The sequence below is a fragment of the Bubalus kerabau genome, chromosome 14 (assembly GCF_029407905.1).
Source record: "Bubalus kerabau isolate K-KA32 ecotype Philippines breed swamp buffalo chromosome 14, PCC_UOA_SB_1v2, whole genome shotgun sequence".
Taxonomy (NCBI): Eukaryota; Metazoa; Chordata; class Mammalia; order Artiodactyla; family Bovidae; genus Bubalus; species Bubalus kerabau.
The window spans coordinates 32,463,353-32,476,008 of NC_073637.1; positions in this window are offsets into that span (position 1 = coordinate 32,463,353).

Genomic DNA, 12,656 nt, shown 5'->3' on the forward strand with positions numbered 1-12,656 from the left:
TATCCTTGTGATATTATTGGTTGTTATGTTTTCCTCTATCATTTCTTATTTTGTTTATTTGGGTCCTGTTTCTTTTTTATAAGCCTGGCTAAAAGTTTATCAATTTTATTTGTCTTTTAAAAAAGACTACTGTTGGTTTCACGGATACTTTCTTTTATTTTGGTATCTACTTTATTTTCTCTCTGATCTTTATTATTTACTTCCTTCTGCTGACTTTGTTTTTCTTTTTCTAATTTCTTTAGATATTAAGTTAGGTTGTTTATTTGAAATGTTTCTTGCCCTTGAGATAGGCAAGGACTATCACTATAAACTTCCTTCTTAGAACTGCATTTTGCTGCATTCCATAGGTTTGGGAAGTTGTGCTTCCATTTTCATTTGTCTGGAGGTATTTTCTGATTTATTTCCTCTGTAGTTTCTTCATTGACTCATTGTTTTTAAGGGAACATGTTGTTTAGTCTCCATTTTCCCCCTGGTTTTCTTTCTGCAATTGATTTCAAGTTTCATACTACTGTTATCAGAAAAAATGCTTCTTATAATTTCTATCCTTTAATATTTGTTGAGACTTATTTGGTGGCCTAGTATGTGACCAATCATAGGGAATGTTCCACATGTACTTGAAAAAAATGTATATTCTGTTTTTAGATGGAATGCCTTGTAGATATCTATTAAATCTAGTTAGTCTAATATCATTTAAGACCACCATTTCCTTATTGATTTTCTGTCTGGATAATTTGTCCATTGATGCAAACGGGGTGTTAAAGTCCTCTATTACTATTGTGGTTTTGTTAGTTTCTCCCTTTATGTCTATTAATATTTGCTTTATACATTTAGGTGTTTCTATATTAGGTACCTATATGTTGATAAGTGCTATATTCTTTTCTTATATTGAACCCTTTATCATTATATAATGCTCTTCTTTATCTTTTGTTAAACTTTGTTTTAAAGTCTGTTTTTTTATGCTATGAGTATTGCTATCCCCAGTTTCTTGTCATTTCCATTGTTTAAATATCCATTTATTAAATATTGAAATATCTTTTCCCATCCTCTCATTTTCAATCTCTGTGTGTTTTTATTTCTGAAGTGAGTCTCTGATAAGACAGATCCTGGTTTTTTCTTTTTTTCTAATCAGCCACCCTATATTATCTTATTAAAACATTTAGTCCATTGACATTCAGAATTGTTATTGCTAGGTGTGTACTTCTTGCCATTTTGATATTTCTTTCTGGTTGCTTTTGTAGTTCTCTGTTATTTTCTTCATTTAGTTTCTTTCCTTGTGGTTTAATAATTTTTTTTGGTGATGTGCTTGTTTTCCTTTCTCTTTAATTGTATATCTGTTGTAGGTTTTTGATTTGTGGTTACCATCCCCTTTGCCTTCTATGATTCTATGCTTTCTTCATATTTATAGATTTAGGCACTTTAAAATTTCCATCCTCTTTGTAACCTCTTTTTAAAAGGGACATTTTTTAACTTTGAAAAATTATGAAATGTAATAGGAATTAACCAATTTGCATTCTGAAACATGAACATTTGGTTTTACCGAAATGCCAGAGTTGTTCTGTAATTTTGCTTGAGGTACTGCTGGACTGGTAGCCAATAACCTCTTAATTTTACACAGTCAAAGAAATATCATATCTTTTCCCTTTCTAAATTCACTTAACAGAATGAATTTTACCCAGATAACTTGTCCCTTTGAAAAGTGACCTGAATTCCATATAATAGCAATAATAACAACAACAATGTAGTGGGGGTAATAATAGTAACAGAGATAGCCTTTGTTATAGGCTATCTCTTTGTTATAGGCTAATAATATAATGCCTTTGTTCATTGCATTGGGTTCTTTAGATTTATTTTAGATTAGGCCTTCCCTGGTGGCTCAGATGGTAAAGAATCCGCCTGCAATGCAGGAGACCTGGGTTTGATCCCTGGGTAGCGAAGATCTCCTGGAGAAGGAAATGGCAACCCACTCCGGTATTCTTGCCTGGAGAATTCCATGGACAGAGGAGCTGGCGGGCTACAGTCTATGGGGTCACAAAGAGTCAGACATGACTGAGCAACTAACACTATTTGTTGGAACTACATGCCCTTGTACATCACATGTTCAAAAAGAGTCGTGTTTGCATCTGCTGATGTACGTAGCTTACATTAAACACTATGTACCCTAATATTTATGATTCTTAGGTTATTTTGATTGAATATTAAAATTCATCTAGTACTTGTTGCAGATTCTGTGCTGATGTATTGATATTAGCCATTTATTATAATAGCCCTAACCCTATGTGGCAATTGAGAGAGGTATATAAAAGGCCTCCAGGAGCACCTAAGGGAATAGTGAAGATCCCATAAACAGAATGCGCATCTACGAGTGCTAAGTTGCTTCAGTTGTGTCCCACTCTTTGTGACCCCGTGGACTGTATACTGCCAGGTTCCTCTGTCCATGGGATTCTCCAGGCAAGAATTCTGGAGTGGGTTGCCATGCCCTCCTCCAGGGGATCTTCCCCACCCAGGGATTGAACCCACATCTCTTTCGTCTCCTGCACTGGCAGGCGACTTTCTTACCACTAGCGCCACCTCGGAAGCCCATAAATAGAATACACAGGGAAAATTAGTATGTGGTGTCCCATCCCCCAATACAAACACACACACATAGACTTCTCTCTCCAATTTTCTAACTTACAGAAAGGCCATGTTGCTTTGTCTTGGAATATTTTCTAAATTCCTCTCTTCAAACTTCAATGATTATACTGCTTTTACAGTACATTTAGTGCATTTTGCATCAAGGAGTTATTGATGTTCTTCCCACGAGTTATGTCCTTAACAAACATCATTTAAACGTCACCATTTCTAGAAAGCCTCACTTGTTTAAGCAGAATTTCCTGCTATATCTTCAGATTATATATCAGAAGCCATACATATATAGGCATGTGCTGACGTTCTATGTGTTAGAGCGTACCTCAGCATGAATGTTTTACTTCTTCAATTTAAGTGCCTAGGCCCATTGAATATACTCTTCCTCCTGCCTAGAGTATACTTGCTTCTCAAGTATACTTGAGAAGTACACAAACCCAGTCATTTGGTTCTTTTCAGATATCTGCTTGGCTATTTTTGTTCAAGAAAGCTTTTTCTGATCTTCCTCTGTATGGTCTTAACATTTACATGGTCTTGTAACACCTCTCCAAATTCTTATATTTATTTGAGCAATCATTTGAATAATACGTATCTCTGTTAGTAGGCTGTAACTCTGTAAACCACAAACCCAGAGTCTGTATTTTTGTTTACCAGGGTATTTCTAGCATTTAAGCAATGACTGGATCTAGTCGGTAACCAAATGGTGAATGACTAGATGAATAAGAAACTATGTTTTCTCTCTGAAGAACAGTACAGTTCTACTTCACCTGAGAGTTTTGCAATACTTAAAAAATTATAAACTTATAGCTTTTGTCCTTGTAATTAAACTTAAAAGTTTCTGGACAGCAAAGGAAACCATAAGCAAAAGAAAAAAGGCAATCTATGGACTGGAAGAAAATATTTACAAACAATGCTACTGACAAGGGCTTAATTTCCAAAATATACAAAAAGCTCATACAGCTTAATGTCAAAAAACAAACAACCCAATCAAAAAATGGGCAGAAGACCTAAATAGACATTTCTCCAAAGAAGACATTCAGATGATAACAGGAACATGAAAAGATGCTCAATATTGCTAATTACTAGAGAAATCCAAATTAAAGCTACAATGAAGTATCACCTCAAAGCAGTCAAAATGGCCATCATTAAAAAGTCTCCAGATAATAAATGCTGGAGCGGGTGTGGAGAAAAGGGAACCTTTCTACACTCTTGGTGGGAATGTAAATTGGTGCAGCCACTATGGAGAACAGTAAGGAGGTTCCTTAAAAAAATAAAAACAGAGTTACCATATGATCCTGTAATCCCACTCCTGGGCATATGTCCAGAGAAAATTCTAACTGAAAAAGATACAAGCACCCCAAAGTTCATAGCAGCAGTATTTACAACAGCCAAGACATGGAAGCAACCTAAATGTCCACTGACAGATGAATAGGTAAAGACGTGACATATCATATACATACATATGAATATTACTCAGCCATACAAAAGGAATGAAGTAATATCATTTGCAGCAACAAGATGGATTTAGAGATTATCATATTAAGTGAAGTAAGTCAGACAGCAAAATACAAATATCATATGACATCATTTAAATGTGTAATCTAAAAAAGTGATACAAACTCACTTATGAAACAGAAATAGACTCCCATAGAAAACAAATGTATAATTACCCACAGGGAATAGTGGGGTGTGTGAGAGAGAGATAAATTAGGAGTTTGGGATTAATGTGTATACACTACTATATATAAAATAGACAACAAGGACCTACATATAACACAGGGAATTATACTCAGTATCTTCTAATAACCTATAATGGAAAAGAATCTGAAGAAGGATACATATGTACATATGTATATCTATATGGGCTTTATATATATATATATATATATATATATAGGAAGCCCATATATATATATATATCTCTCTCTCTCTCTCTCAATATACACACACACACATATAGCAGAATCACTATGTTATACACTTGAAACTAATGCAATATTGTAAATTAACTACACTTCTTTTTTTTTTTTTTTAAAGGACATTGTTCTTAAGCTGAAGTGATGCTGGAACTTCAGTATTTATTTCTAAATGTCTTTAGTTCCACACCGCACCTCCCCCACATCCTCACCCCATTTCTTTGCATGATGATGGGCTGCTTCCTAAACTCTGGCTGGAAATCAGGATCTATGAGAAATAACCATTGTATCTGAAAAAAAACAAAACAAAACAAAACAATGCTATCTAGAAGCGAGAGTGCTCTGAACTATTTGCACAAAATAGCACTAGGATTTGTTGTGTGTCATGCTAAGAAGCAAACTTAAACTCTACTGTCAACTTCAGGAGCAAGATCCCATTTTGCAAAATTCAAGAGTAACACCTGTCTCATTGAACCCTTTTTCAATCTTTATGACCTTACTCAAAATCACAGGGAACTATTCTCTCATGTGATCTTTTTATGTTACATAAGAGTTTAACAAGAAGTCTCTAATTCTTAAAACCACCTCAGTCACCTCAATGCCTATTAACTAAGATTAGAGCAAAATGTTCAGATATGAAAATTGTTGAATTAATGTAGTGAAAAATTGTAGTTTTCCCCTTACTAATGTTATATGGTCCTTCCAGTAATTTTAAAGCAATTGATTAGTATCAGCCTTAGACCAAAGGAAAATAAAATTTAAAAGAACTCAACTTGACCCTGAATATCCAAAGCAAACTTCAGAAAGAACCACCAAGCTGGAGGTATCACACTCCCTGATTTCAAACTATATTGTAATGCTATAGTAATCAAAATAGTATGGTATTGGCATAAAAACAGACATACAGATCAGTGGGACAGAATACAGAGCCCAGAAATAAAGCCAGGCTCATATGGTCAATTAATCTATGACAAAGGAGCTAAGAATATACACTGGGGAAAGGACAGTTTCTTCAATAAATGGTGTTGGGAAAACTGGACAGCCACATGCAAAAGAATGAAACTGGATCACTATATTACACCATATGCAAAAAATCAACTCAAAATGGATTAAAAAGCTGAATGTAAGACCTGAAACAACCAAACTCTTAGAAGAAAATGTAGGTTTGGAAGTACCTTTTGACATTGGTGTGGGTGACAATATTTTGGATTTGACATCAAAAGCAAAGACTAAAAAACAAGCAAGTGAGAATACATCAAACTAAAAACCTTCTACGCAGCAAAGGACACCATCAACAAAATGAAAAAGCAACCTACCAAATGGGAGAAAGTAGTTGCAAATCATATATTTGACAATGGCTTAATATCTAGAATATATAAAGAATTCATACAAATCAACAGCAAAACAGCAAGCAAGCAATCCAATTAAAAGTGGGTAGAAGATCTGAACAGGTATTTTTTCAAAGCAGGCACACAGGTGGTACATGAAAGGTGTTCAACATAACTGATCATCAGGGAGATGCAAGCCACAACCGCAGTAAGCTGTCACCTCACACCTGTCAAACTGGCTATCACCAAAATGTCTGCACGTAACGAATGGTGATGAAAATGTGGAGAAAAGGGAGCCCTTGGTGCACTGTTGATAAGAATGCAAACTGGGGCAGCACCTACGGGAAACAGTACCTCAGAAAATTTAAAAAACTACCACATGATTCAGCAGTTTCACTTCTGGGTATTTATCTGAAGAAAATAGAAGATTTAACTCAAAAAGACACCTGTACCTCCACGTTCATAGTGGCATTATTTACAATAGCCAAGATACGGAGACAACCTACGTGTGTATCAGTGGATAAAGAAAATATGGTAGATAGCACTTAATCATAAAAAAAGGAAATCCTGCCATTTGTGACATTTGTGGTCTTGAGGGTATCATGCTATGTCAAATAATTGAGACAAATACCATGTAATCTCACTTACATGTAGAACTTGAAAATAACCTGAGCTCACAGATATAGAGATCAGGTTGGTGGCTGCCTTAAGCAAAGTGGGGGTGGTGGGGGGATGGGTAATGTAGCCGTGGTGACAGTTGGAGGTGGTCAAAAGGTACAAAATTCTAGCTACAAAATAAACATAAGTGATAAAGATGTAATGTACAGCATAGTGACTATAGTTAATAATACTGTATTGCCTATTGAAAGTTGCTAAGAGAGAAGATTTTAAAAGTTTTCATCACAAGAAAAAAAATTTGTAACTATGTATGGTGCTGGATGTTAACTAGACTTGGTGATCTCTTAGCAATATATACAAATATTGAATCATTACATTGTACACCCAAAACGAATTAAATATGTCAACTATATCTCAATAAAAAAAAAATTAAAAGAACCCAGTTTGCATGTCAGGGGATAGCCCATTTTCTTGATTGAAAGTTGTGGTGGAAACCTGGAGGCAGTTTCATACCAGCATTCAGTTGAGCCCAGCACCAGCTGACTAAGGATCCGATTAGATACACAGATACAGCATGTATTTTGGTATCACTGGATATGCCTTGTAATGGCAACCTTCAAGTTCATGCATGTTTTATTCTCTCTTTGTTGTGTTTTCCAGAGGGATAATCTATTGGCTGATATAGTAGCAAATCAAAAGTAACTCGACGCCATTGATTCGCTTAAGCTCGTGTGGAAACAATGGAAAGAGGCAGCCATTTACTCTGAAAGAGTGGAACAGGTATGAAATAGTTCCTTTTGTTGCTGCCTTTCTTTATCTCTTTGCACACCTATTTCCAGACCAGTTGAAAACAGCAAGTGGTTCCTGTTTGAAAACACAGGATCGGAGTTATACGAACAGGTACTGGGGATTATTTGTGACATTCCAAGTTGTCTTGTCTTCAGGATGCTGTTTATATAAGTACCAGTACAGTCAAGAGGTAATTATTTTTCAATAACAAATTGTAATCACACTAGGGAGAGTTAATACTTTAAAATATAGGCTTAGCATTTTGGATGTGTGTTTAGCTTTAAGATACAAGGCTCTCTGAATAAGATCTTGCTCCAGTAAATAGATTTCTATAGAGAGTTTACAGATGTTATAAAAAATGGCAAAACGTGTTGGTTTCTCCAATCACAGCCATCAAAAGTGTTTTTACTGTTTAATGATCTAATCTCCTCTGCTCATATTTTACTTTCTCAGCAGTGAAGGGACCCTGCCAAGAAAGGAAGAGTCTGATTTCTTTTTTTTCCATTTTCAGAATTCACATAGTAGATAGAGGTGAAACTTCTTTTATTCTGAAGGAAACATTTCATGTCAACATGAAAATTTTAGCACAGCATTTGTAGGACTCCTCGAGTTAGTACCTTTAAAATATGTGCTTATTTTGAATTGGATGTTTGTCACCATTGGAGCACTGAGCCTTCTTTCAATTGTATCTTTATCAAGAGACAGGTGAATGTGGCTTGGTAGTGACTGTTCAGTGGTCAGTGCTTTAAGAAATTATGATATTCATGGATTGTAATGCAGCTAGGTGACTCAGATGGTAAAGAATCTGGCTGCAATGCAGGAGACCCAGGTTCAACCCCCTGGGTGGGAAGATCCCCTGGAGAAGGAAATGGCAACCCACTCCAGTATTCTTGCCTGGAGAATTCCATGGACAGAAGAGCCTGGCGGACTACAGTCCATGGGGTTGCGAAGAGTCAGACACGACTGAGCGACTAACACAAATGCAGCTAGAAAGTAATTTAAGTTCAGAAGATTAAGTATCATGTACCTATCACGATCAAAATTAAATTACTTAATAACTTAGCATAACAATTTTTTCTTCATTGGATAGTATAGATGAGAAACTATGAATAAAGACTTGAATTTTGCATAGGAATATGAGCATTCAAAAGGCTAAGAGAAAGAACTCATAAAAATTATATTTTATATAAGGCATTAAACAAGGGTATAGCTCCATTATTTAAGTTTAAGGAGAGTTTTTAGCAGATATTTGGACTATTGTCCTGTAGTTAGTAGGTTCTTAGCATAATGTCTTTATTTTCACAAATTGAAACAAGTAAGGGTTTCGATGTATGGCTCTATTGAATTTGACACTAAATGTTATCTACATTAATAATATATGAAGAGTCTGGTTTCTAGCTCACCAAGGGCACAGAAAAATAACAGGTTGTTGCTTGAACACAAAAAAGCAAACTTGCAGTCTTTGTGGTCCTTTATGTTTCCGTTTGTAGAATAAACCAGCTACTAACAACTCTGACCAGCTATCTTTTCTTAGATGTTGTCTAAAAGGAAATAGCTTGATCTTTTAATTGAGGTACATGACACTAAGCAATGTTGGTTGACCAGAATCTAGCGAAAATAAACTCAAAAGAAAACAATGTATATAAATTTGTGTATAGGGAGGAATTTCCCTGGTTTAATCCAAGGAAGAATTAATTGACAAACTGTGGGAGACAAGGAGTTGCAAGTGTACCTAAACCCCATCTAGGTTCTATCTCCGTCTCTTGCCACTGCTCGTCCTCTGCAGGTCTGTTTCAATCTCTCTCCTTTCAGGCCAGCCAACAATACCAAAAATTTACATTTCATAGGTTTTTACCATGAGAGATTGTTCTACATCCAAAAAAATAAACTTAGGGAAGGACTCTGACTTGGTTTGGGTAGGGTACCTACTCCTGGTCTAGTTGACTACAATGATCTCTGGTCAGAAGGCCCCAGCAGGCCTTTGTTAAGTTGGCTTGTCCTGTCCTGTGCTTAGTCGCTCAGTCATGTCCGACTCTGTGACCCCATGGACTGTAGCCCACCAGGCTGCTCTGTCCATGGGGATTCTCCAGGCAAGAATACTGGAGTGGGTTGCTATTTCCTCCTCCCAGGGGATCTTCCTGACACAGAGATCAAACTAGCATCTCTTGCATTAGATGACCATCTAAGGTCACCCAAGTTAGCTTAGATCACCTATAACTCCATATTCTATGGTTTTAGGATTTGAATCATAGTCTTAGTGACTTAGGGATCTTGCTACCCAGTGAGACCTTACAATCTCAGAGACAAGTATAATTACTGTGGTTTATTCCTTGCCCACAAAGTCACACAGAAATCTCTACTTTCCAAATCCCATTCATTCATGGCAAGTAGTGTGACCTGTCTGTCTGCCAGTTGTCTTCATTTCTGGGAGCCCTTAGGTGAAGTGTAGGGTAGAGTATCAGTGTCCTGAGTTTATATGTGAGGTGGCAGCAGGAGAGAGGGGACAGGAAAGGAAGTAGGGAGGGTGTCAGGCAATTTTTCCTTCAATTGTGAATACTCAGCTGGGCTGCGGTTCCAAGAGAGGGCTGAGCTGCAGACCTGGAACACAGGGGTGAATGACCCAGCCCCAAGTCCTGAATTATTTATCTGCTAGGGAAATTGTGATGGAAGGTGAGAAAGGTAAGGTGGAGCAGTAACTAGAATATGTGCTACGATTTACTGCGTGGCTGCCAGTCAGTTTGAATATCTGCTAGATTTTGTTTGTGTGGGTGTGCTCAGTCATGTCTGATTCTTTGAGAGCCCTTGGACTGTAGCCTGCCAGGCTCCTCTGTCCACAGAATTCTCTAGACAAGAATACTGGAGTGGGTTGCCATTTCCTCCTCCAGGGAATCTTCCTGACTCAGGGATCAAACCTGCCTCTCCTGCATGGGTAGGTGGATTCTTTACTACCCGTGACACCTGGGAAGACCAGACTTTGTTTAGTGGCAGGCAGAATTAGAATTCCTCCTCTTGTCCTTGTGTGTACCAGACACTAGGGACTAGGGCCTCTCTGGCCTCTGGAAGCTCGACTTGCATGGACAGCTAACCGAAAGGAGACAACATAGTCCTGCCACCAGACAAGGCTTTATCCTCGGGTTGTTGTCTTTGTTAAGTCAGTTTGTGCCTCAGTGCCTTGGGGTCTACAGGATTTTTGATTGAGGTCTGACTTTCTTCAGCACCAGCTTCCTTTTCTCCTCTCAAAGAGCTAGATGCTCACAAAAACATTTCGAAGTTCTTCACACTGTTCTTAATTGAATTACTTAGGACCACAAGTGCTCGCTGTGCCATGCTGGAATCTCAAGGGCCTCTAAGACCACTGGAACCCACCAGGCAACATCCAGAAGGCTCTGTTCTTATCTGTGTTGGTTCAGTCTAGTCTTGTGGGAGCAGAGCTTGAAGGTTGGCTTCAACCAAGCCCACCCGTCCCTGGGATATGCCTGTTTGGGTCTGCAGCTTCACTCTTGTCACTAGGGGCTCCTTGTGTAGAATATGAGAGTCTCCCCAGCCCTGATACCATCTCCTGAGCCCTGGCACGTTCATTCATCCACATTTATTCACTCTTACAGCACTTGATGCACAAAGCCCAAAGCTGGAAGACAGACGAAATTTTCAAGGAACTTCTGGTCAGAGGAGCTTGCAATCTAAGTAGTTTTGTTTTTTATCTTGTTTTGTTTTTGTGATGAAATATAACAAAGTTTACTATTTTGTTTTAAAGTGCACAATTCAATGACACGAAGTAAAATCTCTGTGATATTTAACCATCACCATCGCCTGTTCTAGGTACTCATATAAGAGGAATCATATACAATGTTTGTCCTTTTGTGACTGGCTTATTTCACTTAATGTTTTCAAGGTTCATTTTATTATAGCATATGTCAGAACTTTATTTCTTTTTATAACTGAATAATATTGCATTGTATATATACCACATTTTCATTTATCTGACTTTTATGAATAATGTTGCTATGAACATTGGTATCTTTTAAATATATTAACTCATTTAATTCTTATGACAGCTCTATGAATTTAAGTACTTTTTTGGTCTCCAATTTGTAGATAGGGATAGTCATGTAGCTGGTCATGGCAAGGCCTATATTCAGGCCTATAGTCAGAATGCCGTGCACACTCTGAATTATACACTGTGCCTCCTTTAATAGAAATAGTTCTTTAAAGTCAATATGTCCTCGGTACATTATCTGCATTATTTCTAAATCCTTAAGATACCCTTATGATGTGGGCTTTATTATCCTTTTATTCCAAGTGAAGACATTAGGTTTAGCAAGACTACATGATGGATGCAGGAATGCCCCAGTGTGTTTGCTTCTCCGTGCTTCCCCCCACAGCCAGAAAACAGCAAAAGGCAGCTCCATGGGACATGGGGCAGCACAACCCCTTCTGTACAGACCATAGGGAGAGGAGCTATCTTGGATATAGAACTCATGAGCACTGTGGGGGGACTCGGTACCCCATAGCTGAAGAGATGGTCTAACCAGGCTCTCAGATGAGACTAGGAACGTTGTGTTCTGTTTTGTTTTTGATACTTACAAAATGTTGGGTTTTAGTTTTTTGTTTGTCTTTAAGAACTCATACTCTAACAATGGCTATGCCAATAGAGTCAAAGTAAAATAGATGATTATTTCCGTTGTTGGCTACATTTGGAAAAGATATTTTATTTTTTTTTTTTTTTCTTATTTGTAATTATTTTATTTTATTTTTAAACTTTAAAATATTGTATTAGTTTTGCCAAATATCAAAATGAATCCTTCACAGGTATACATGTATTCCCCATCCTGAACCCTCCTCCCTCCTCCCTCCTCCCTCCCCATACCATCCCTCTGGATTGTCCCAGTGCACCAGCCCCAAGCATCCAGTATCGTGCATCGAACCTGCAAGTTAAACTGACTGCATTATGGGGAACTCTGAAATTTTCTTAGAAAAACAACAGGTCAAATCATCTGATTCTTACCATCTATATTTTGTCAATGGAATATTTGGAGTTTGGAAGTTCTATCTCTGTCATTTCTCTTGGAAGTCACTAACTGGTCCTCAAAATAAGTAAGAGAAAGCTACAATGAAGTTAAAAATACTCAAATAAATTTTCTTTTATAGTTTTAATGAGTTTAAAAATACTTCTCAAATTTATAAAAATGGGAAATATTTCCACATATTCTGGGGTTAATATATAATTTTAATTTTCTTTATTTTATGTAAGAAATTGATTTATTTAGAGAGAAACACACTATATAGTGTGGACCACTGCTGAATGTGGCATGCCTTAATTTTCTATATTTACCTTTAACAGGGGAAAACAAAAGTCATTTTGAAATTATATTTCCTCCTT